Raw genomic sequence first — 6,000 nt, forward strand, 5'->3', positions numbered from 1 at the left:
AATGGCATTTATAGAAATGATGGCATTGTATTTGATTATTTTACCTTTTATTTCTAATGTTCCTGCACCAGAATCAAAGAAGTAGCATACTGACTGCTTAGCATGATGGTTTATATTAATATCAGTATTACTATGAATTTTATGTTTTGAAGTGTGATCACAAGAAAAGACATCAATGAAACAGGTGCTTTCAGGATAAACCTGGAAGTTTGTGAGATTATTAAACAGACAAAAAAAAACAAAAAACAGTCTTCTTCCATCAGATGGAAAATTCTTTCCTGCCTCTAATGACTTGATTTTTCAACAAGATAATGCCCCTCGCCATACGGGAAGGTCAGTTAAAGCCAGGATGGAGAACTGAATATTCAGACCATGCCTTGACCTGCTCCATCACCAAATCTAAATCTAGATCCAATTTTAAAATCCAGCTTTACCATCCTTAAATCTTGTGTCTATGCTTTAGCTGAACGTGCACCACCCAGTCTGACCTGTGCTTCTACTTTTCTGTCACATCAGCACTGACTCTCTCTGCAATCTGCCTCCCAGATAATATATTTTTTCCTACCTTATATTCCAAATCTGCCTTATGTTTTACATCAATAGTAGAACCCACCCTCATTCACATGCCCATTTTTCATTTGACCACATGCACACTCCACACCCCTGCACCCATCTCACTCACTACAGGCCCTCGAGCTTTTCCTCAGTTGAATCACTATCCTATCTATCTATCAAGGGGCTCTCTCTCTCTCTCTCTCTCTCTGTGTGTGTGTGTGTGTGTGTGTGTGTGTGTGTGTGTGTGTGTGTGTGTGTGTGTGTGTGTGTGTGTGTGTGTGTGTGTGTGTGTGTGTGTGTGTGTGTGTGTGTGTGTGTGTGTGTGTGTGTGTGAGCTTGAGGGAGTCATTCAACCTTAATTTGAAATGGGATTTCTCTCTGCCTCTGTCTGTTCAGCAAAACAAAAGACACGGGCAGGAAAAAAAAAAAGACTTCAATTCAATTATGTGCCCATGGTGTTTATGTGGCAGGGTTATTTCTTTGTCTAGATTTCATGTTATTTTTGATGAAGGATGTTAAAATCTCACATGGGGTAACAGTGTAGTAGCAAGTCCTCCTATAGCATAACAGATATTTCTTCTGAAAAACTGCTGATAATGAAATTGTGACATTTTAGAGCTTTCTTTTCACCTAAAATGAAATAAGAACATGAATATACAGAACAATGGGCTCGGGTTTCCACTAGACTGTCAAAGTAAGGTCCCCAAACACTTGAAACACCATTTTGTGGTTCAGAATTTAAAGGATTGTATCTGTTTCAGTGAGATGATACAAAGTAACCCATACCCCTTATTTTAAATTTCTCAAGATGGAGAATGTGGCAATCCAGCAATAGAATTTTGGCCTGCAACCATACCTAAAATAAATGTTTGTTATGGTATCACATCAGAAATGTCCAAGATTGCAATTTGTGGATCATCTCTCTCTATAGCTTTGAAAACCATCTAAATACCTATAATTTGTAACACGTTAATGAGAGTGAATTTTACAATTTCGCAGTTTATTCTTGAAATAGTGGAGCCTATGGTCTGTGGATTTCCAAAGTATGCAATGTGAAATATCTCATCAAATATTAACTTTAAAAAATATATATAGACAATGAATAAATGTACAATTATGTTCAGAATAATAGCAGTCCAACATGACTAACCAGATCGATCACTGTTTTTGGTAGAAATAACATTTCTACATGACAAATAATTTACTTGTAGGTGGAATAGAGTAGTAGAAAACCAACAGACCCAACAGTCATGACATGCATGCTGCTGATTCTGTGTAACTGAATTGATAGGGAGGGTTCGAGGTTGGAGATGGCCTAGAATGTATGCAGTAGGATTTTTAAATCAATTCTGAATTTGATAGGGAGCTAGTGTGGTTGTAGGATGGGGGTGATGCGATGAAATGAGCTGGTTTTGGAGACATCACAGGTCTCAGTGGTACTGAACCCAAAGTACAGGCACACAGGAACAGGTCAAGACAGACCAAGAAACAAGGAGTTTTATTACAAGATGAAAACTAAGGATACCAAGAACATGGCTAACCAAGAATAACAGAGCTAAATTGGACTCCAGTCAAGAAACTAAGAATTTAATAGTAACTAAGGAATAAACTCGATCAAAAATAATCTAGACAATGACCACCTCACAGGGGCTAAGGGTAACTAACCAACAAAATGGCTGACTCACAACAGAGAAGTGAACAGGGAGGGGCGGGGCAGGCAGATTCAGGGAACTGGCAATGCTGAGCGCGCCCATTGATGCTGCAATTCGTGCAGCGGTGATCAGCAGCTACACGAATTGAACTCTTAACCTGAGGGAGGGAGAAACTGAGGAGCTGTCAATAGTGAGGGGAAAACTGTCAATTTCAGATAGTGTAAATTTTGTGCCAGTTAGAAGAATTCAATTTTATCATTGTTTAGTTATAGGAGGTTTGAGGTGAACCAGGGTTTTATTTATTTTAGGCAGAGTTGGTGAGCGAGGAGGGTGCAAGTGTGAAGTTGGGTTTGCTGGATAGGTAGAGCTGGGTGTCATCTGCGTAACAGTGGAAATTAATTTTGTATTTACATAAGATATTGCCAAGGGGCAGGAGTAGGTGGAGTAGGTGATGAAGACACTGCATGAAAGGAGGGGTTTTTGTCAGTAAACATGTTGTTGGCATGTTTGACGTTAGCGTTAACCAACCTTGTCGCGCTGTGATCAGCAACCCGGCCGGTGTTTCTGGGAGGACATTGGGTGGGGGACCAGAAGGATTTAATCGCTTTGGGGTTGCCGAGATGAAAATTCAGTCGAGACTTAATGTGGATGTTCCCTTCGATGAGGAAAGAAAGCGATGTCCAGGTCGAGGTGCAACGTAGCTGGCAGACATACAGACAGGTGACAGCAGAGCTGGAGGAGCTCAACTGCCAAATACTGCAGTAGTCTTGCCATGGGTCGATGGATGAGCGTCACAGTTCCAGACAAATGCAGACCAAAAATCCATCTTACTGGCCCACATTGCGGACCCAGATGGACAGGTGGGATCACGAGAAGCAGGTTAAAACACTTAAAAACATAGTGAGTAGCGGCAGCAAGCTGTGACAGCGTCCACTCAACTGGAACTGAAAGAGCAATAGGTTTTTGTTGTAAATTAGAGGACTTAAGAGACTCTTCAATAATGCTTCATTAATATACAGTCTGTCTCACTGCTTGTGTTATTGTTTTGGGTGCATCTGTTGATATAGGAAGGTTAAAGGACAATGAAATAGGCTATTAATCGAGTTTACTAAAATAAGCTTACAATGGAATTTTTCATATTCTCATTGTAACAGTGGACTCTGGAGGGATGTTCTGATGTAAACGATGGCTAAAGTTTTGATGACAGTTATTGTAAATTGAAAGTTACACCTTAGTGTATGTGGGAGATAGATTGCAAGAGACAAGATTCACATTTATGCTTTTACTGTTTGTATTGTAATTTGTTGACAGACAACATCATTGTGATACAGAAAGGAAAACAGCGCTGCATAACACAAAGAAAAGAAATTAAAATGTGAACATAGGACAATCTCCTTAGAGAAAACTGTACATGCAGTGCTGTAGGAATTACAGGGCAGTCTTCCTACACCTCCTGATGTTCTTGTCTGTTGGGCCACAAATTCTCATCCACATCACAAATATCTTCTCTTACGTCTTTGAGCAATTTCAGAAACCCTAACCTTTCACACATTTCCCTTCGTAGAGAAATTCAAGATTTACCTGGGAGCGATTTACCAATTCAGGACAGATTTAGAAAAAAAGTGTAGAAATATTCTTGACATATTCTGACAACTTGTTCAACCAGTTTGCATGTAATGACTTATGTGATGAACTAATGCCTCCATGTTGTGGGGGGGTGAGACTATTCAACAGAGACTCATTATAATCCATCTTGATCAACATGACATAAGCAATTGATAATGTAGGAAAGAGCAAAGAATTGTACATAATCATTTGCATGGATGTACCAAAGCATTTGTAACTTGTTCAAAGAAATGAGAAACTGCTTTTTTGATGTTAACAAGTGACACAATGATGTGAAGATTGAAGAAGTAGTTTTGAGAATTTCAATTCTGATCTGAGAAATGTACCAAAGCGATTGAGAAAAACTATAAGAATGTTACTGTATCAAGAGCTGAGCTAATGTTAATGACTGGTAAGAATAAGCCATCTGGGGTTAATTTTCTTAATGGAAGGCTGCTTTAACCAGTTGTTGCTGTCACCATTGCAAGAGAGATGAGGAACAATGTAAGGAGTCCACTCCATCGACCAAACCTTTTCTCCTTCATTGCAGTGAAGGGGTTGTCCACTCCGGAATTTTCTGCCAGCTCTGAGAGGGATCTTATTTCCTTCAGCGTCTTGATTATACTGCCATCTCGGGAAGTGTTGGTAGGGATAAAGGTACAACAAAACCTTTCAAGACCTGAGACACATATCTCCACAGAACCACTAGAGGTCCACTCTCATGACCGTACTGTTTCGGAACCAAGGGGTTGTAAAGTTTCCCCAGTAAGTCAGTACATGAGTTATTCTTTGAAAAATATAGCTGGATTTGTTCATAAACAATCCTGTCATGGCCGTAGCCAGGTATGAGGTCAGCGAGGTCCGGACCTCACCTATTTTTTCCGAGTTTTTGTTTTTTCGCCAAATATGCCCAACTGAATAAAACATAAACTCATTAAAACTTGAAACCTCTCTGTGAAACGTGCTTGTAAATTGTAAATTGTGGTAAACATCCATGGGCTTTGTGTTCTGTTTGTGCCTGTGTGCGTGTTGCGGTGAAAAGCTGTTTGATCAGCTGATGCACGTACCGCAAATGCGCCCTGTGACGCGCTTGGCAGCGGGCCAAACCCCATTCAAAAACTAGTGTTTTTATTATTAGCACTTTGTAGACCACATCCCCGCCCATCTACACCAAGGTGACCACAATATACTTTTTTTTAGATAATTCGGCACTAGTTCGGCCTGTCAGATCATCTGATCAAAGAGTTTAATTACTTTTATCCACAGCGGAGAGCGCGTCCGGCGCTTTTTTTTTTTTTTTTTTTTTTTTTTTTTTTGATGAGCGCCTGGCTCATCAGACAACATACAATGTATGTTGAAGATATTTCTAACCTTGCCAGTGACGACTTGTGTCTGTGAGAGGTCATTCTCAGCCATGCGAAGACTTAAGACATGACTTAGATCTACCATGTCCAACGACAGACTGACAGGCCTGGCGATGATGCATGTGCATCAGAAAGTGGAGGTGAACCGGGAGAATATCCTTCAACGGTGGGATGCCTCTGGTCACAGGAGGATTCAGCTAGCCTTTGATGTAAAAAGTTGATTTGTTTTTTTGAAAAAATATACATTTTTGTTTGGAAAATGCTGATTTAACATCATTAAAAGATATTTAAACAACAAACATCTTGTGTGACTTGTAGCCTAAAAAAATATATATATATAAAAATAAATATTTTTAAAAAACATCGAAAAATTTTCGGAGCGCGCTTTGCGCGCGCATCATGGTCCTCACCTATTCCAAAATCCTGCCTACGGCCCTGAATCCTGTGCATTACTTTACTCAAAATTGGCAATAAACTTATTGATCGAATTTTTGTCTTTTTGTAGTGTTGCTGTTCAATGAATGAACACTGCTTCAGTTATAAAGCATGCTAAGTGGATGGACTCAACTGAAGCAGCAAACAATTGGACAGAAATGGGCCTTGTGACTTGCTGACTCCATGCCTGCCTGAACTAATGCAAAGCGACATTGGTTAATCAATGAACACATTTTTATTTGTTCAAATGCCTTACTTGTTTATTCAACATTAAGCCCTGTCAGCTCCATAATTCTTTCTTGAGTAGACATACACATTCATATCTCACCCCATGTTATCAATGATGAACAAAATAGATCTGCTAAGAAATGCAATAAATACATGGTTTG

This window comes from Acanthochromis polyacanthus, chromosome 8 (assembly GCF_021347895.1).
Source record: "Acanthochromis polyacanthus isolate Apoly-LR-REF ecotype Palm Island chromosome 8, KAUST_Apoly_ChrSc, whole genome shotgun sequence".
Lineage (NCBI taxonomy): Eukaryota > Metazoa > Chordata > Actinopteri > Pomacentridae > Acanthochromis > Acanthochromis polyacanthus.